Below are 21,518 nucleotides of genomic sequence, written 5' to 3' on the forward strand. Positions count from 1 at the left end.
CTATATACACATTTATTTGTTTAAATAAAAACAGAACCAAAATATAAATATTGTGATTTTTTTTCCTCTAAAAATGTCGTGGGTACTTTTCCATGCAGTGTATAGTGATTCTCTTCATTCTCTTTGATGGCTGCATATTCTTTTGTATCCAAGAATAATTAATTTCTCTGAAAAGGTTAGGGGAAGCTTTGGGCAAAAGGTGATAGGTGATCTAGACCTTGAGAGGAGAGTTGGAGTTCATTTACAGTAAGCAAAGTCAAGAGATAATGCTTGTGATGCATGTGTGGAGGGACTGAGTGGTCGAGGTAGTTCAGAGAGTAGGGACAGCGTAAGCATGTAAGAGAGGTGTGGAAACATACAACCTCTTCAGGGACCATCAGTGGTCTAATGAGGGCATGCTGTTCCTCAAACTTTGGTGTAAGTTAGGATCACCTTACAAATTTCTTAGAACTGGAGCTGCCTCACCTCTACCCTGAGATTCTGATTCAGTAGGTTGGTGACCCCAAAGTCTTTGCTCTTAACCACTGCACTAGGGTGCCTCTCTTTCTATGATAGTGTGTATTCACACCATCCTTCATAAGACAAGCAAGGCAAATGGAGACCCAGAAAGTCCCCATGGTAGCAGAGTAGAAAATCCTGACATCCTTACATTTTACTCTCACTCAGCCATCTCAGTCTTCTAGCATTCTCTCCTACACCAAGTCTTTACTTTGCAGTTTTATATCATCTTTCATCTGAGAAGTTCAGAGTATTCCCAACGCTGACCTCATGGTTGGGCAATGGGAGCAGATAATAACTTCATTTTATAGATGGATAAATAGAGGCACTGAGGAACTCACTTTCCTACCATGATGAGTCAACAATGAAGCTGAGAACAGAATTCAAGCCTGCCTTTCGTTCTGTTCATGACATTATTGTCCTTTCCCCTGAATTACAGGGGGATCGCTTTTCTCATTAATCAAGGCAGTGTATTGAAAGCACAGCGCCCAGCACCTGCACAGTGCCCAGTTCAAGTAGAGACAAGTCACTTCTCTCCTTGACCACAACCAAGCAGGGGCTGCCCAGGGGCTCTGGAGCTTAGTGGGTGTTTCTTTATGTTCTTCAAAACAGCCATCCGAAATTCCACATAGCCTTTTCTTCTTAGGGTACCAAGAAAAACTTGAGAATGCCATCAAACAATGAAAAAGGCAAAGACAGTTGCATCTCAAGGCTTTGCTTGTGTCAATTTGGGAAACAGGGTGCCGTAATTCCATAGCTGTTGATGATAAGGCTGAGGTGGTGAAGCTGGTGCCTGGCAGCCAGCAAGAATGAATAAAGCTGGGACCTTACAGCACACAGTGGTGCCGAGCTAGTGCACAGCTCTTTCCCAGGCCCAAAGGGAAACACAAAGAGGGGCAGGATCCTTTTTATGCTAAGGAGTGACAAGGGTCACATTTGGCTTTGCATGAAGCCCTGTAAGCCAAGATTAACCCCATGGACCTCAAGAAGGAAAACTCTTTAGAGCAGAGGTTCCTAAAATTTCGGGTGCACAAGAAGCACCTGACTGGCCTATTACTAATGCAGATTCCTGACCCTCTCCCCAGAGAGACAGAGCTGGGCTGGGCTCAGGAGTCTGCACATTTGCAGACTTTTCTGGTAAGTCAGTAGCAGGACAACACTTGAGACCACCCGGCTCCAGAGAACACATGCAGAATCTTGCCACTTAGCAGCTCCGAGGCAGCACTGCTCCCGTCCCCGTCCATCAGTCAGTGGCCTGACCAGTACTAAGCTGAGTCATGGGAAAAGCCTGGTTTTTTACATTGCAGCTCTCCCTCCTCTCTAAAAGCTTCAGTTTTCTTTCTGGTTGGATTCCAGAATGTTGTGATGGAGTAAAGCAATTTGGGGAACAAATACAAAGAAATATGCTGACTTCCTATATGGATGCTAAAAAAAATTTCACTGAAGGGTCAAGGCTATTAATGACCACTTAGCTAATTGGTTCCTTTTGCCAACATTTAAAAAGCAGCTAAATGTATGCGGTGTTCTTTCTTGATGCTCAGATATGCAAACTAAAAAAAAAAAAAAAGAGCTAGAGACGAGGACAGATATTACCTTACACCATCACAGAATGCTGAGATGCTGGGATGTCCTTGTATCAAAAACTGACTAGGAGGAGCCTCCCCTTCCACCAAGTCAGGATGCTGGTCCCATGAAAGACACTGGTGCCACATTGCTGTGGCTGCTCAGACTAGTGGGCCAAGAGACACACCATGTAACAATGGCCCTGGTCGTTAGGACCTGGCCTCCAGCAGGCCCGCCTGCCTACGAGGCGGGAGTAGTGTTGGCTACAGAGAGGTGGCCCCAGGATGGTGGGTTCTGTGTTGTCCCTTACCTTGAGCTTTATGCTCTAAACTAGAGCAAGTGTCCAACAAGCTGCTTCTTTTTAAAGTGAAATTCATTAACTGGAGTCTCAGACCTTTAGTTATAAAAAGAGGAGCTGAAGCAGAATTAAGCCATTAATTATTTGGCAAGGTTCCAAGGCATTCACCATAACTTCTCATCAGGTTTCACAAGCACGCAGGATACCTTTGTCTAACGCCTTGTCCTAGAAATGAGTTTGAGTGGTTAGGAGCACAAACATTTCTGTCCTAATAGACTCTTCTCTGATCCCTTTATTGGTTGTCAAATCACTTTTTAAATTTCTCCAACTTTATATTCAACAATGAAAAACTTTTTCAAAATATGCATGAGTGTTTGCTAGTAGATAATTTTAATGTTGAGAATTAATTCTCTTCACCCGTCCCAACTCTACTTCTTTGAAGTGAGCATACCTTTCATCTATAAATATGAAAATAAACATTAATAATTAATGCTTTCTCATCCTCTCCAAGTAGAAAGTTTTATTTACTTCTGAGAAAGAAATCATTATTTCCCAGAGCTGGAGAGACAGGCAGAAGCAGAATGGGAACTCTGCTTTTGATGGTCTTGATATAGATTCAAACCGCCTCAAGTAATTCCATCCGCCTTCAAGAGCAGCTACTACTGGGTCGCTCCCTCCTGAGTTCTTGCCTCCAGATAGAAACACATTTCAAACAGTGGCTCTTCAGCTTTTCACTCTCCCTTCTGACAACATTCCCCATGAACCACTTCCATCTTTTACCATGGGAGCCATAACGTCTCCCACACACCCTGTAACTCTCCCACTACAATGAACTTGCCCCATTACCTCTAATCCTAGTACCATGTATACTTCTTGTGACTCATCCTTTGGCTCATCTCCAGGGGGCTGTGTCTGCACAGGCACCAGCTTGATGACTGACGGCTGCATAAACTGCCCTTACAGATCCATTCAGCTAGTCCACTTGATAAGCACCAAAGGTGAGCGCTGTCGAAGACCCCGCCACACACACATCATCACTACCTCAAAAGCTTAGAGGGAGAACTTCACCTTGCCTAGCTCACATTCATAGCCCCATCTTTTTACCACAGCAGACCTCGGCCCTTCTAGAAGATCCCATGAGGGTAATGAATTCCACCTCTGCATAAAGAAGTGTTTCCTGTGATACCGCCTTCCTCACTTCAAGGAGTGGCACGTAATTTGAACACTCAAGGATGTGGTGAACAGATCCAGCATTCCTATCCACATTCGTTAGGATTATACAGACTGCGGTAGGCCCCCAAAGATGTCCATGTCCTAACCCCTGGAACCTCTGAATATGTTACCTTAAATGGTAAAAGGGGCTTTGCAGATGTAATTAAATTAAAGATTTTGTGATGAGAAGATTACCCTGGATTATCCAGGTGGGTCTAAGGTAATCACAAGGGTTCTTAGAAGAGGGAAGCAGGATGGTCAGAGAGAAGACATGACCGCGGCAGAGGGGAGTGATGCAAGGCCATAAGCCGAGGAATGCAGGCCGCTCAAAAAACGCAAGGAAACAGGTTTTTTCCCAGATACTCCCGAAGGAACACAGCCTTGCCAACATCTTGCTTTTAACCCACTGTATTTAGTTTCCTGTGGCTTCTGGAACGAATTACCACAGATGAGGCAGCTTAACACAGCAGAAATTTATTCTCTCACTGTTCTGGAGGCCAGAAGTTCAAAGTCAAGGTGCCAGCAGGGCTGCGCTCTCTCCAAAGGCTCTGGGGGAATCTACCTTGCCTCTTCTAGTTTCCGGTGGCTCCAGGTATTCCTGGCTTGTGACCACATCACTCTAGTCTCTGCCTCTGTGGTCACACTGTCTCCTTCCCTCTCAAAACTCTCTCTGCCTCCTTTTTATAAGGGTGTATGTGATTGCATTCAGGCCCCACCCAGATAATCTAGGACAAGCTCCTCCTCTCAAGATTCTTAACTTAGGCAGACCTTTTGTCACAGAAGGTAATATTAATTCTTTTGTTATATAAGGTAATATCCACTGGCTCTGGAGATTAGGACTTTTTGGGAGCTACAGTTCAGCTCATTATACCCACTAACACTGATTTTGGACTTCCAACCTCCAGAACTGTAAGACTACAGATCTGTGTTGTTCTAAGCCACTAAATTCATGGTAATTTGTTACATCAGCAATAGGAAACTAATACATAGACAGATCCTCTCTCTTCTCACTTGGTCTTTCTAAGCTGAAGGGTCCCTCTTTGTTCTCTCACTCATGGAGGTCACTTTGGGCTACGCTGATTGCCCTGTGGCCTTGGGACTGGTCTGGGCCAGACCTGAGGTGGTGGAGTGGGCTTCCTGAGCCTACTTCTGCCATGTTCCTTCCACAAGAATGGCTTCACCCACTCAGATCTACACTGTCAGAACTCTCCCTGGCTAAGTGTTTGCAAGTGGAGAAATGAGATGTACAGAAGAGAATCTAGAACTAAATATGGTGAAACATCCCATGAACTGGGAGGATGGCCCAGATGGGATTCTGTCTGACTCTGAGGAAGGACCAACATCCTTCCCCAAAGGGAAGAAAAGAGTTTCAACAGCAGATGTCTTAACAATCTTTCTCAGGGCTGAAGCACATCTATCTAAATGGTACTAAGTAGCTGATACCCAAGCTAGAGAAGGAAGAATTCAGGAATGTCCCTTCTACTCCTTTCTAAATGTTTCAGTAAACTTAGGCAGATCAGCCAGTGATCCTGGGCATTCAGATTCCTATAGCTAAGTCTGGCTAAGGCAAAATTTTATTTTAATTTTAAACAAGTCATTGCCCCTATGTTTCAGCTTCTCCACTAGCACAGCAAAAGCATCTCCCAGGGGTTAGTTCAAAACAAAGTTCCCTAACATGTCTCGGAAATAGTGGTACTGGGGACAAAACCACAACCAAATATAACATTATCTGGGGCAATGGGAAGTGCTTTCCACATGCATCTTGCACTGGGACTTCAACATAACTATTGGAAAAACTATAAATGGATATGATTCTAATTTAGTTAAAAACTGGAAGAAAATGCAGCAGTATGTTCACCATAGTAAACAGCAGTGGTGGCAACAGGTTTTCTATATTGAGGGGCTTATATCAGGTGGGAAGAGGCAGACAGGAGAGGGTCTTGAAGCTGCATTTGCAGAACTAGCACACATTCGTATTTGGATTGTAGGTCGACTCGGGGCGGCTCTGGGAGAGGGGGCAGCACTATGGCCCACCTAAGCGCCCCCTTGATGCCACTGCTGTCTGAGTGGTAGAATTACAACGGTTCGAATGTTCTCATTTACTCTTTTCTATCTTTTCCAGTTTTTCTAGAAGTGAAAATAGTAAGATCCCATGTTTTTAAAGAGAAATAATATGTTAGTATGTGTGAGGAAAAAACGCTGGAATAGTCAACAAAATAGTGGCAGTGATTCTCTTTTGGGGACAAGGTTATGGAGGACCTACTTTCTGCTTTATGCACTTCTGTCATGTTTTAATCTTAAAAGGCAATTTTGACTTGCACTTGTTAGCCAAAAAAGGTTTTTTGATGACTACTGTACACTAAAGGTATTAGTTAAACACACATTACTCTTGGAAGTTTCTCTGAAAATATGGGCAAGGTAATAGTGATTTTTGAGAATACATTTTTTTAATTCATGGGAAATCTAATGCATGGATGCAAATTAGGATGCATGGATTATTAGGGTGAGACTGAGACAAATGATACAAAAACTCTCAAGACTGTTCTTCAGGGGAGTAACTGAGGACCTGGGCCATTTGAGGAACCCCTTTCCAAACCCCAAATCCCCAACACGGGGAAGGGACCAGAGGTGAGAGGCAGCTGCTGCTCGGGGACAACTTATAGTCAAAGGCTTCTCAGCTGTTTCTCTCAGCTCACCTCCTGCCTCCACGAACCCAGCTGTGGCTTCCGGACCTGGGAAAGCTTCTCAAGCTGACAGGCAGCCTTTGGAGAGACTGTTAGAATGGGCTGTCAATTCCAGAAAACCAAGCTGAAGGCAGTGGATAAATTAAGATGTTTCAGCTAACAGTGCTGGGAGCTCTGAAACAGCTAGTTATTCCCTTGTCCCTCCCAAAGAGGTCATCTGCTCCAGGCAGCAAGCAACGTAATTTCCACAGAACAGCTAGATGCTCGCAGAACCATCTGAGTTCAAACGATGCGCTTTAAAGATAAAGGGGCAAATCAGACCTTCTTAAATACTCTTGACAAGGCCTGTGTTATCACTGGGTTCCCAATGCCCTCAAGAGGGCCTCTGACACACAAGTCCTCTCAAGTTACGACCTTTAGCACATCCTGGGCCAGAGCAGTGCCTGGCTGGGCCTGCTAATGGAGCTTTCCAGGCCACGAGATGTTCTCTGCACTACAATCAGAGGTTTGTTACATCTGGAAAGGCACAGGGTACTCATTCTACCTGCTGTTAGACTGGCTAGGTTCAGAAAGATACCTCAGGAGCAGATTAGTTCTCTGGTAGTGTTGATGGGGAGGCTGGGGGGCGCGGCAGGGGGACAGGAGTTCTCAAATCTACCCTGGGAACCCAGTGGGCTCCTGGCCAGGGTCTAGTTACCCATACCCAGGAGAGTGGGAAATGGGCCCCTGGGAGAGGTTACAGTGGACAAGTTGACTCTCTCTTTACGTAAGCACAGATTATGTGGCGGGCTTGGTCTCTGAATGTCCTGTCTCTGTCTCACTGAAGAGTCAACTCTGCCCAAGTGAGGCAGGGTGCCGTTGACCAGGGTATGGAAGTGGTTCTTCTTCTTCTCATTTCCCTCTGGGAGGGGCTGATGTGGGCCTTCTCGGTTTCCAGGGCCACTCCAACCTGGAGACTGTGAAGTCAGAGAATTACTCTTCCTGGTCCTCTTGTCCACTAGGGACAAATGTGAGGGCTGGTTGGTGTATTACTACGGTCACTGTTTACTCACTAATAGGAACCACTCATAGAACTAAGGACGGACAGTAACAAAAACACTAGAAATCCACCCATTCAGCAATTCCTTGTTGAGACTCAACTATTTCTAGGTCTTCTGTGGATGAGTCAGCCAGTCTTGGTCCTTGACTCATGGAGCTTGTTCTCTAGTGAAATGGATAAACAGTAATAAAATAATCATGCAAGTGACTATATAATTCTAATCACATTAAGTGCAATAGAGGAGAAATACAGGATGAGAGTGTTTTGAAAGCAATCGCTTTCAACCTTTTAGTAAAAGATACATTTTACAATGCAATCCAACATATATGCAAATACACACGTACGGACACATAATAAAACAAAAGTTTAAACAATTCTTATTCTCACCATGAGTGATGAACTCTGATATTTCTGGTCTATTCATTTAAAAAATGTTGGTTACAACTCAATATATTGATTTCACAATCAATTAATGGTTGTGATCCACAATTTGAAAAGCCCTGTCATCGGGGTCCCAGCCTGGAGTGGAACCGGGGCACAGGTCATGGAACACTTCCCTGAGGGAATGACATTTAGGACAAGACATGTGAGGTTAAGGAGAGTTGGCCCCAAAAGGCCAGGGAAGAATGTTCCAAGCAGATGGAAGAGCATACGCAAAGATCCCTTATTTTACAGAAAAGGCAACTGGGGATCAAGGAGGAGACATGATTTGTTCAAGGTCACACAGCTCCAAGCCCAGGTCCCCTAACCCCAGGTTCAAGGCTCCTTCGTGCACTGCAGCCTATCAGTTGTCATCTTCCTCTGCATTCTACTCATGTCAGGCCAGGGCTAACTATTCTCACCTCGGCTGCCTAGGAGAAAAGAGGAAAGAACAACAGCAGGAGGATACGTTGATAAGAGTCCAATTAATTCTACATGCAAAACAATGCACCTTAACTCCTACCCCACCTGGCTTGTGGCCTGCACTGCAAGCTGTTTGTTCCTTCCTGGTAGGGACTGGCAGGGAGCCATACTCCTGCTTAGTCCTGGCTTTTATGACACGGCATTTACAAAACGTCCAGGCAGGGTTCAGGCTCAGCCGAAAGCCCTGGAAAAAACGCAGAGCACCAGCCCTGGCTTTTCCATCTCCCCGTGTTGATGCTGGCACCTGACTTTGTGCGTGTTTCTACCTTGCTCCGTTCCCTGCTATCAGCCCCTGTGACTGCTGTGCATGGTTAGCTGTATAAATGGCTCTAACTGTGCAGCATAAAGGTAACATGAATCTGGCAAGTGAAATTTTAGGCCACAACCAAGGGTGTCGGGCAGGTCAGGCCAAAGTGGATGATCTAGGAGGATATGAGGAGAGAGGGGTCAGAGGAGGGCAAGTTTCAAAACAGGCAAGAGAGAAACAGGGCTGTTGTATACAGTTGTACAATTCGTACACTGCACAAAGCACCCAGGGAGGGGATGAGTGAGGCTGAAATGGAACCTCCACTCCACTCACACAACTGCACTCCTGGCAAAGGGCTGTATCTGCCTAGAGAAGAACCTTCTCTCACAGAGGCCACAGAAGAATGGCTCAGTAGGGCCCCTGGCCAGAGATGGAAACAGCCAGACCCACACACAGCACATCAAAAATACGACTGTCAAGCCTAGGGAAGGCTGACCTCAGGTTTTAAACACTACTGGCGTGTGGGTGGACAAGGGCTGGTGGTTGCGTGCCGCTCTGCAGTGACAAGCTGTGACCACAGGAGCTACCGGCTGACAAGCAGAAACACCTCACAGTTCTAACACCTTGTCAAGCCAGACTCTGGGATGCTCCTCCATCTTCATTTCTCCTTCGTCGATCGAGTAACCCAGGCAAACCCTGGAGGCACAGCTCTCCTCCTGAGATTTTAATTATTAGCTTAAAAATGTTACTGGTAATACATGCCCATGTAAAAAAATCCATATTTTTGTGTAAAAACATGACACAAAAGTAAATAAAGTAAAAACAGCCTCTTCCAAATCTTAAAGTTAAAATCTTCCTCTGTCAATAACCTTATTGCTCATCCCTCATATTCCAAACCTTTCTGTTCCCACTGGAGCCTGTAATTACTCTGCCCCCTCATTCCGCTGACAACCAGCGCCTCTCTTAGATCTGCAGCGCCTCCCTCCACCTCTGACCTCAGGACCAGCCGCCTCACTGCCATCTTAAATTCTGCCTCCTCAGGAACCTTGCCCCGAACATGCCAAGCAACCTCCCCATCCTGGTGCTCCCCACTCACTGCGGCTTCTCCAGGCTACAGGACTTCAGAGACTTGGCCCATTATGAATTCATGGGTCCAACTCAGCCCTCAGCCCAGTGCAACAAGACTTTTATTCATCTCTCATACGCCCAGGCTCGTTTCTCACAGTGGTTAATTCAGACCTTCAAGACCTCACCCCCCACCACAGCAAGTGGCGTTGGCTCTGTTTTACTGAGCAAAAGGTCTTTTCTTAGCAGGAACTCCAGTCATCTCCCCTGGACTTCACCCTGCATGTCAGGGGTAGAAAGAGCCACACCCTTTCCCTCCTACCAGCCTCAGAGGAAGGGAGCCCTGCCCTTCCCTGCGAGATTACTCCTTCCCTACTGTCCTCAGGATCATTCCTATGTGCTCCCTTTCTCTCTTGCACCTGGATTATTTTCCTCAAGTAACTCCTTTTCCCTTCTGCCATCAAACATGCTCAGGTCTCCTTATTATGAGAAATCATTCTAAGTCAATACCAAACTCTTATTCTAATTGTAAAGGTTGGATCACCATCACCATGGAGAAAAATGTATAATAAGCCTATTAAAAAAACAACAACATGGAGCCAATTCTGATGGCCTAGTGATTAAAGTCAGGCACACTCTGCTTTGGAGGCCTGGGTTCGGTTCCCAGGCATGGAACCACACCACTCGTCTGTTAGTAGCCATGCTGTGGTGGCGGCTCACATAGAAGAACTTACAACCAGAATATACAACTATGTACTGGGGCTTTGGGAAGGGAAAAAAAAAAAGAGGAAGACTGGCAACAGATGTTAGCTCATAGTGAATCTTTCCTAGTGAAAAAAAAAAAGGAATCACTTTAAAACAACAACAACATGGAAGCAACCTAAGTGTCCATTGATGGGTGAATGGATACAGAAAATATGGTCTATATACAATGGAATATTATTCATCCATGAAAAAGGCAACCCTGCAATTTTCGACAACATGGATGGATCTTGAGGGCATTATGCTAATTGAAGTAAGCCAGACAGAGAAAGACAAATATTGTATGATGACACTTATATGTGGAATTGAAAAGCACTGAACTCATAGATACTACAGAGAACCGACTGGTGGTTGCTAGAGGCGGGGAGATGGGCAGTGGGCAAAATGGGAGAAAGTGGTCGAAAGGTACAAACTTCCAGTTATAAAATAAACAAGTCCTGGGGATGTAATGTGCAGTAGGGAGACTATGGTTAATAATACTGTATTGCATATTTGAAAGTTGCTAAGAGAGCAGATCTTAAAAGTTATCATAACAAAAAAATTTGTAACTATGTGTGGTGATGGATGTTAACTAGACTTCTTGTGGTGATCATTCTGCAATATATATAAATATAACTCATTATGTTGTATACCTGAAACCAATATAATGTTGTATGTCAATTATATCACGACAGAAGAACTCCCAATGCTATTTTTACCCTTTGCCTCTGTAATTCCTCTTTATGGGATACACCCTGAAGGAATAACCCACAAAAGAAAAAAAGTAACTTGTACAGTGATGGTCCAAGCAGAGATATTTACATGTACAAAATATTGCAAATACCACAATTGCTCAATAACAGAGTGATGGTTAACTGTACTTTGGTATCAATACGATGGGATACCAGAGAAAGAATGGGATATTTGAAGTGACAAATATATGAATTATGTTGACAGAGAGAAATCTGATGAGGCATATTTTAATACACAAAAATTACATAAACAAAAATATACACTTATTAAAATTTTATATGTTTGCTGATAAAAAACAGAATTTAATAATAAAAAATTTCATCATGTGGCTTCTTTGGTTACTCCTTTTCTCCTCTTCCCTGCTGCTGTTCTCTGGTGACCATCCATTGCCTCTATTTCCTCTCTACCCAGTTCCCCCCTTAACCATACCCAATCTGGCTTCCATCTCCAGTGTTTAACTGGACTGACACCCTTAGCAATCATCATTGTTTCCTCCTGGATAAATCCTTAAGTCTAGTTAAACCAGCAGCACTGACGCTCTCTCCTTGACATCTTCTCTTCCGTTGCTGCTGAACAACCCTAACTTCCCCACATCTCTTCACTTGTTTCTTAATTATGGACAATTCTCAAAGCCTATTACTTGGAGCTCTGGTCTTTGTGCTCTGCACCCAAGACCTCAGGAGAGACCCACCTTTCAGGGAAGCCATCCCTCCTGTCTTGTCGACTCCCACATCTGGAGCTCCATGCCAACCCCATCCTCAGCTTCTTGTGATCACTCCGCTTGGATGTCTCCAACTGTCACCCCTAGTTCTCCACGTCCAAGACGAAACTTAGCTCCAAACTATCTCTTCAACCTCATGATTTCTAGTTAATGTCATCAGTGTTGTCCCAAACTCTCATGCCCTCAGTTTGGTAATGGTAACCTGCTTACGGTTCACGTCCCACTCGCTCCCAAGCATTTGTTTGTGGATGCCTCACCTTGCCTCAGAGAAAGCCCTCTCTGGGGCCCTGTCCCCTCAAAGCCTACGCATCTTCAGGGCAAGCTCAGCGTCTGCTTCCTTCGTGAAGTCTTTTCCAATTACTCTAATTCACAATGATTATTTTCCTCTCAGAATCCTTTTTGAATTTAGACTCTATAGTACTGACAACAGACAATACACTGTTCATTTTCATTTCTTTTGCCTGAACTCCCTTACTCATCTGTCCTCTGGTGGGCAGGCTCCATGTCATCCTGGACACCCACTCCAGCGTGTCTCCCTCTCAGAAGCCTTCCTCAGTTCTCACAGGCTCAGGGTCACTCTTCCTTCTGGGTTACCAAAGTACCTCTTCTCATCACTGCTGAAGTTCCCAACCCCTTGTATTGTAGCGACTTAGATAATTTTGTGTCCAGTTCTCACCAGAATGTTAGCTGAGTTCCTTAAGGGCAAAGACCGTGTCTTATACAATAAAGCACCTCAGATATATTACTGACTTCCGATGTCATATTCACCAATCATCCCACTCATCCATCTTACCGTCCAAACCAGACTACAGCCTCCTCGTGGACAGGGGCTGAATCTCATTTCCTTTATATCCCATAGTGACAAAGAATATAAAACAGAAAGGACTTGGAGAGTACTTGTTGAGAGTACACTTAGAATAAAGCCTTGAGAAGACAATATGCAGATTTATATGAATAACCTATAAACCTGGAAACTATACTTTCTGGGGAATACAAGTCTTATCAAGTCTCAAAACACTGTACCTTGCTATTTTGGGGCCAGCATAACACATCTTTGTACTTAGCAGTGATTCTGTCACTTAAAGGTGTTAATAGGATGCCCAAATTGGGAGCTTTCAGCTGTGAACTCTACCGATCTAAAATCAGAACAAATCAGAGACCAAATCAGAGTCCCTGATAAGCAGCAATAATCTGCAGGGAAGGGGACGGGGATGGCGGCTGCCTGCCAAGTGTCTGGAGCTGCAGAAAAGCCTGGCTACACAGTACATATTACACCACTGGAGATAAGCCTTCAGTGAAAGTCTCCTCATATGCGAAGGGATATTTAATCTCATCCAGTGGTCCAAGGCCTGCCCGTTTCACATGGTACAACACACATTAGTCCAACTATGATCTCGCTGGCTCAGAGGAGCTAAGATTTCATTTCTTACCCGTCAGGAAACATCATTTAAATTATAAGGTGACTGGGGCCAGCCCCATGGCCAAGTGGTTAAGTTCTCACGCTCCACTTTGGCAGCCCAGGGTTTCGCTGGTTCGGATCCCGGGCGCGGACACGGTACTGCTCATCAGGCCATGCTGAGGAGGCGTCCCACATAGCACAGCCCGAAGGACCTACAGCTAGAATGTACAATTAGGTACTGGTGGAGCTTTGGGGAGAAGAGGGAAAAAAAAAGATTGGCCACAGATGTTAGCTCAGGTGCCAATCTTTAAAAAACAAAAATTAAAACAAATAAATAAATTACAAAGTGATCAAGACAACAATGTCCCCAAGAGAAGATGAATGCTGCTCTGACAATCACTCTCTCCAAGTGGTGGAGCGTCTCCAGCTAGCCATACCCAAAGGTTTGCTCACTAATAAGCCCAGGTGTCAGAGAAGGCCTCCACCCCATCTGACAGTGTTGGGTAGTCAGAACCATTTGGAAGAAGAGGCAGATCCTGCTTAACAAACATTTATTGCAGCACAGACCGAGCCGTGTGACAGGCCCTATGTCCCTCAACTCTAAGTCCCAGGTCCCCAGTGCTCGGAGTAGGGCAGACACCACCACTGACAGAAGGCAGGTACCAGCCCACTGAACTGGGCCATCAAGGCGATGTACAATGTGTGTGTGGATGGGAAAGACCAGGCGAGACAACAGCTGCTGGGCCAGCCCCTCCCTTCACAAAGAGCAGCGCCAGGGACCTGGTATAGCAAAGAGGCAGCTGCCCAGCCCACCCCTGCAGAGGGCTTCTGCCCAGCAGGTGGCCACTGGTGGGCATCCAACCTTCTCCATCCCGGGAAGAAAAAGGGCCTCTGAGCTGATGGCTGAATAGAATATGGGAGAATTCTGTATTCTAATTTATTCAGATTATGGCCAAGGGCAAAGGGAGGAAGGAGGCTGCAGCAGGCCAAGGCAGTCTTTCAAAAGAGATAGTTCAGATAGGTACACAACCACCAAAACAGGGAGAAAGTCTCAGATAAGGCCCCCAAGACACCAGGGAACTGGGAATCCAGGGAATCTGAAAGACTGGGGGAAGAAAACCCACGCCAAACAGAGTCATATGCTAAACAGGGTTTTACTGAAATCTTCTGATAACTTTGAACAGCAAGCGTTAAGATACTTTCTTTTCATAAATCTTTTTACATCTCCTTTGGGTCAAGAGGTTACTTCATTTCCATAGATGGACTGGGGAGTTTCCAGGCTATGTTTTCAAGTCACAGGCCCACACAATAAGCCTCCAGGCATGCTCCCTCTCACAGAAGAAATGAAGCAGGAGCTAAAGAAACACCTTTGAGAAGTGTTTGCCATTAATCATAACAACAGTGGAAAAAAATCATAAAAAAATTAAATACCTTGTGATTTTCTTAGAGATTCCTCTACTCATGGAATCTATAAATCACTCGGTTAAAAGTTTTCTAGTAAAAGTTACAATTGCTTAACGCAGAAAAGTTTGGAAAACACTGAAAAGCACTAAGAAAGAAAGCCATTCATTCTTAATCCCATTACTTCAAATAATCCTTTATGGTTTGGCACATGCTCTTCTAGTACCTTTTCATATATTTCTTTATAAAAATGGTATCAGTCTCGATATACTATTTGCATCCTGTTTTCATTACATCAAAAGTTTCTGATATCAATAAATATTCTTCTATGAGATTTTTAATGCCTGTGTAGTATTTTATCTAGGGGAACTTGACCAATCCCTAATTGTTGACTGTTTTAACTGTTTGATATTATTAATAATGCTGCATTAATAAAAATCCTTACACAAGTATTTTTGTTCTTGTTGTTGCTTTTGATACATCATTTTATTGACCTCACAGATTATTCAACAGTCTTTATCATAGTAGCTCTTGGGTAATTTGCAACTTATACAAGTATTTTTATATCCACCTCTAATTTTATAAATATTCCCAGAACAGCAGTTTCTGATCTAAGGATATATGTCCTTTGAAGGCTTTTGATATATATTGTCAAAATTACTAGGCAGATTTGAAGCCATGCACAAATGGTACGTATCTCCTATATGGAGGAAATAGCTTCAGGAAAAAAAATCATTTTACATGGGGTCAAAACATTTTAGATAGGCCAAATCTTTATTTGCATCAGGCAAATGAAGCGCCCAGAGCTCAAAACACTGATGTTATGTTATGCCAATTTAGCAAAGTTGGTAGGGCATGATGCTAGTGAGAACAACAAACAGGGCTTAGGCCAGTACGGGCTGAGTCAACTCTACGCAGAGGAAAAACCATCCTTGGCCACAGGATATCTCACCAACCCCGGCCAACTGTCACACAAATCTGTACTCCCGGCCAAAGGGAAGATTGGATGATAGAATGTGGGTTACTCAGCATAACTCATCCTAACTGCCGGGCAAGCAAGTCAAAGCACGTGTCCAAATGATAGGTGTGTCATCTTTCTATAATAAACAGGACATCTGGCTCGGAAACACAACTGACCAACTTATGAGAGAATTAAAGCGCAATAACACTTAATAATTTTGTCATAGTTTATCAGTAATTCCTAGGAAAAGCAGTTAATAAGTTACTGTGTGAAAGGTGTGCTCCATCAGCCAGGTCTGATCTAAAATGCAGCTATTGCAAGAGAGCGCGTCAGCATTTCAGCTGGAGGTCCTTTAAACTTCAAGCCCTCTTGATGTTAAGTAAGAAGCATGGATTTTTCATAAACGTCATTTGGTCTGACGCCACTTTCATCAATAGCTGAAAATTAAATTAGTTTATTAGAATAGTAATGATTACTTTGAATGGTCAAAAAAAGGAGGGGACTATTCTCAAGTAGGGAATGGAAAGACTAGGAAGAGGTCGTCAGGCATCCTGGGCTCTCAGGGAAGCAGCCACTTAGGAGGGTCCTGCCCTCCTCACTTAGGAGCCTGACTTGGTGCAAACCGGCTTGGCTTGCTTGAAGGAAGCAGTCTAACCCTATCTGCCCCATGCACTGAAGGCTCAAAAGTCCAGGCAACCGCTTCTTTGGTACCAAAATGTATTTACTGAAAAACAACCACTTCCAGCTCTATCGGTTATTAAATTACAACAGCATACATGCTTCTTGTAACAATTCACATACAGAAGCAATAAAGTAAAAGTTCCCCTTTGAGTCTCCTTTTCCCTTTTCCACACCCAAATCCCACTTCCCAGAGGTAAACACTATTATGTTTATCTTTTCAGTCTTTAGATGCCTATACACAGGTAGCTTCTCTAATTAAACTTAGAGGAATTTAAGTTCATTTGTGTTCTCCCACCTGAACAGCTTGCCCTGGCTCCGTAATTACTTGGTAGTCTCTGTGTTGAGCCCATCTGGAACTGTCACGATCCAAAATGACCTCCCTTTACTTCTCCCTAGTGAGGAGGTTTCCCTCCTAAGATGGATAGCTCCTTTTCCCGGCCCTCCCATTGTCCTGGATGCAGAAGCTAATCTGAGCAAAGTTACCAATTAGAGTATACCTTGAGTAGTAGAGGAAGTGAATGAGGGCCATGTGAGCTGTACTCACAAGCAGGAGCTCAGCAGCTTTTCCATTTCAAGTTAAGATCACTCCCAGACTGGCCTCCCCAACTGGAGGACGAACTGCCCCCACCACGCACACAAACACACTTGAGTCTGTGCTCTCCTCGTCAACTGCTCCTACCCCACCAGTCTTTCAGACATCCAGGTCAGCTGAATACATGGAGACAAAGGCGCATTTCATATACCCCTATTTTGGCAGTTGAAATAACACTGCAAGTGCCAGGTCTTCACAAGGCAAATCTCTCTGTGCACGTCCAACACACTGGGAGTGCTCCCAGGAGATGGGCGCTGCTGAACTGAGGGCCCAAGATGGGCTTAAGTCACGACAAAATTTTGAAAGCATTCTTTTTTATTTTATACTTTAGTAAATATAAAATAACGATTGCCATCTCTTATTAAGCAGGTACTCTATACACTTTCTTTCACGTAACCCTCACAACCACCCTGTGAAAAGATGGTTATCATCCCAGGCTTGCCAGTGACATACTGGCATTCAGAGGGTACACAACTTGCCCTGGGCCACATGGTCAGGAAGTGGCAGGACTGGGATTTGAACTCAGGTCTATGTTCTTCCAGGGGCCAGACCGCCTCACTACCCCAAGGAGAGGGGCCGGAAATCCCTACGGTTTCCAGGAACTAGAGAAGGTTACATTCTGGGAGCTGGAGGATAGTCTAGCTTCCCCTCCTCCTGGCCCCCTTTCAGCCTTCTCCACCTTGCTTTCTGGAATGCAACAGCCTCACAGCCTGAAGTCGAGAAGACTCCAAACACCCACCTTCACATTCGCTTTATGTTAGATGATGCAAATTTTAAAAAGAAAAACCTTCCTGAAGTCGGAATGTGTGAAGAAAAATTATTATTTTTAAGGTGGCAAGAATAAATAAATAATTAAGACAGCGTAACACTAAATTTTGCCTGGCTTTGCACCATCTCAGACAATAAAACAAGCCCTTGTCTACAGGGCTAATTACAGATGACTAAATTATTTTTATTAAAACCCTCTGGAATATTTACATGAGGGATGAGGCAACGTGGTATTGTAGAAAACAATACCAGCTCTAGTCTGGAAATCTGGGTTCTAATCCTGACTCAGCCACTAATAACTACCAACATTCATTTGCATGGTGTACAGAGTTTACAAAGGGTTTTTACATACTTTCTACATTCGTTGGGTGACCTCAGGCAAGTCACTTAACTCTTGGGGGTCTCATGTCAAAATCTGGAAATGAGGACATTAATTGAACTATATCATCTGAAGGCCACCCCACTTCTAGCATCCTAAAGGAGGAGGACATGCGCCTTAGAAGCTTTACAAATGTGTCTGTAAACAAATCAGGGCAGATGCATTCTGGTTTTAAAAAATTATATATTCTGTTCAGCTTCTGAAAGATGTTACTTGGCTAAATTCAGGTGTAGCTCATAAGATGGTTGCTGGCAGCTAGTTGGCTTGGCCTCTGGAGGGTACCATATTGAGGCTTGGGTTGGATTCCCACATAGGAACTTTCCTCTGTTCAGTAGCTCACTATGATGCCTAATGCCAGCCGACCATCTTACAAACAGAACTCCACAAAGCAGGCCAGCTTGGGGGAAGGACCTGAACAAACCCATCCTCACAATACATGCACTCTCAGGACGGTAGGTCAGTCATGGCATCATCACACACACAGGAATACTATAAAGATCATTCTTTCTCAGTCTCAGACACAGAAATCCCCCCTTCAAGTCTTGCCATGTCCTGGCTGTTTTCATGTTCCTGAAATTAGGATGCACCTTAGAATCAGCATATATATTTTGATCTGGTAGTGTTAAACTATTTTAAAAGTTGTTGATAAATTGCTGATGTGTCTTAGAATCAAGGAAACACAGTGCTACAAAACCACAACATAGATTACGTAGATTTAGGTCTAACTTGGTTCAAATCATGTCCCTTTCCCTGATCTTAACAATTACCTTCAGTAACAACTGGATGGGCAATGTATAAGACACAGGTATTAGTATTAGTTCTGTTTCCCAACAGTAGCAGTTTAAAAGGCATTCCATCATTATCTCATAAAACACTGGTATGGATTTCAAAGGCAAATTAACCCATATAAAAGCCATTGTGATGCTCTGAAAATGTACTATCCCACAGCAAGCTGGGAAGGGAACATTTTACTTACACCCTCCTGATCTATCTAGCCTCGACACATTTTCTTGGTTCTTAATTCACAACCCTCCACCCCAGTAATATCGCTGATTCCCAAAATACACTCACCCCAGGAGGAGCAGCTCTCCAGCACAGCTGTCTGCTCCTGCCCTGCTCGGGTATTTCGGTGAGCTATGCGACACAGAGAGGACCACACAGAAGGAATGTAACTCTCAGGCCCCACAGTTCCCATCGCCCCACAGGCAGGTGCATCCCGCCAAACCCCAGACTGGCATTCGAAACAGAAGAAACTGCGCTGCTGCATGGGGGCTGTAGTTTTCCCGAACTTCATCTCTATGTTTAAAACTAGGGCGACAGCCGTCTTTGCTGCTGTAAACTAATCTGATGGGCATGGGGGTGGGGAGTGGCTCTGAGGAGGCTTTGCCAATAGGCCATGATTGAGCAAAGTCAAGGAGCAAAATCGTTATTTCTCACTGTTTGCAATCCCAGAAACTCCAAACTACTCCTTCACCATGATTGTTAGAAGTGAACCATCTACTCCTTTCGCAGCCGGGAATAAAAAAGCCAAAGCCTCTAGTGCAGTTTAACTGGCTGATATTTACACGTATTTTCTAACAGTAAACTGAAATCTAGAAGCCAAAAAAAAAAAAGAGAGAGAGAGAATCAAAGGAAGTTGGCAATGAGGTACACACAGCAGTTAGGAGCCATCGAGTTGAGGCATGTTTATTAAGAGACAGCTTCTGGCCGTGGGCACCAACTCTGACTTCAGCTCAGTTTCTGCTGGAAAAACAAAAGTGTGGAATCCCCCTCTATACCAAGATGAGGGAATGCAAGATGGGCAGGTGGATGGGTGGCAAACATAACCCAGGGAATTGTCCAAATATGCTAGAACCCCTATCAGGTGACAGACCTCACAAAGACTCACAGCTGCAGGAGGCAGGGGTACAGGCCTCAGACCTACACCACGGAGAAACCTTAGTTCTCGTTCCTCTCCACCCAGCATGTGTTATGTTAAAACTCACTATTATCCAGCTGGTTATCCCACGGAATTTACAGGTATCAGAGATCAAGTCCCATTACAACCCCTCATAAAAACATAAAAACAACATAAAAACAGTAAGCACTTGCTATGGATGATATCAGGCCTGTTTCCAAACCTCACATTATACCAGTGTTCTACTACAGGGGAAAAATGCATTTTAATGAGTACTGCAAGATGCTTATTCACAATAACACACCGGAAGCGCAAGAACTTCAGCTCCCAAACACAACCTTTTTTTTCCCTCCCTCCACTACCTCTATCTGTCTCCACAGCACCCACCAAGGCAACAGTTCAACCACTAGAAGGCCACCATGCACTGGCGGGTGTTCACTAAACATAGCTGATCACGATGGGGCTGAATCCTTCTCAACGAAATCTATTCTGAAGGCCCCACAAGCTCTTAGCCAGTTAGAACTGTCCAGATCTGCTTCGCCTCACCAGCCAGGGCAGGAGCGTGTGGGTAAACCTGAGGCCCCAAGGTTTGGACGGGCACAATGTCCCCCTCCCCCAGGTCTCCTCTCGCTCTCTCCCTTGTCACTCTTTTTCCAGCATATCACTGGGGAAAAAACAGAGGTCGGAGATGTCAGGCCCAAGAGGACGAAGAAGAGACAGGGCTAGCAGGAGACAGTTTGAGGGAAAAAATCAGTCCAGGGCGGAGGTGCGGTAGCGCCGCATCTAGTGGGGAAAGATCCCCGAGGTGGGTCTGGAGGGAGGAAAGGGGAGGGGGAGTGGCTCGGGCAGGCCTGACGGCTGAGGCCGCAGGGAGCCCCAGAGAGAGGGATGGAGGGAGGAAGGCGGGCGGGGGGCGAGACGCGGTTGGGGGGCGGGGGCGCGGATGGGGAGACGAAGGGGACTGCCCGGTTCCCCTCCCCCAGCCCGGGCCCCGGCCTCCCGCTGACTCAGCCCCACGGCGTCCGTCGCCTCGGCCCGGACTCACAGTGCGCGAGGCGGCTCCGGAGGCGGCGGCGGGGGAGGGGGGACAGGCGGCAGGGGCGCTGCGGCTGAGGCTGCGGCTCCGGCCGGCGGCTCCGGGGCGGAGGGTCCTAGCAGAGGCCGCCGCGGTCTCCGGCTTCAACGCACAGAGACTGCGGGGGAAGAGAGCACTGCGCAGGCGCGATGCGGCCACCGCTGTCAGTCCGAGCGGGGCGGGGCCAGGGCACCCGCCGTCTCCAAGGCAACTGCGCGGCGATGGAAGGACACCCCCTACCTACACCTTGTCTTAGCAACCGCGGCGGGAGGTGGGGGGCGACGAGAACAGTCCCTCTAGATTGCCATAGCAACAAGGAGGAAAAAAGCTGTCTCAGATATTTACGGCGGTACCGAGGGAACGCTCTTACCTTGTCACCATGGCAACTGGGAACAGCCCCTTCCTTTTTCCTTAGCAACAGGGTAACAATTCCTCCACCCTGTCTAATCACAGAAGGAACAACCATTTACACCTGATTCCACAGCAGCCAGATGACAGATTCTTATCTGTCTTGTGGCTACCACAAAGGAAAAAGTGGAGAATATTTCTTCTTTTTCAGCAACACGAGAGAGCTAAAGCTGGGTTTTATCTCCTCTCTTGGTTTATGGCTTTCAATCACTCTATCCCTAAATCAAGCTAAC

At 45.3% G+C, this 21,518-nt stretch overlaps 1 protein-coding gene across 4 annotated transcripts in view; it reads right to left on the reverse strand.

Moving 5' to 3' along the window:
* Positions 1-21,057, reverse strand: part of MAPRE3 (microtubule associated protein RP/EB family member 3) — a 49,350-nt gene extending 28,293 nt beyond the window's left edge. The window contains exon 1 of one of the 4 annotated variants that reach the window (XM_070512417.1): positions 20,848-21,057. The gene's annotated coding sequence lies outside the window, so the exon portion shown is untranslated. Of the gene's footprint in view, positions 1-18,976; positions 19,206-20,847 lie in introns of those variants that run through there. The other 3 variants (XM_044772106.2, XM_070512416.1, XM_070512418.1) reach the window with 3 other exon arrangements.
* Positions 21,058-21,518: the final 461 nt, after the last annotated feature.

This window comes from Equus asinus, chromosome 6 (assembly GCF_041296235.1).
Source record: "Equus asinus isolate D_3611 breed Donkey chromosome 6, EquAss-T2T_v2, whole genome shotgun sequence".
Lineage (NCBI taxonomy): Eukaryota > Metazoa > Chordata > Mammalia > Perissodactyla > Equidae > Equus > Equus asinus.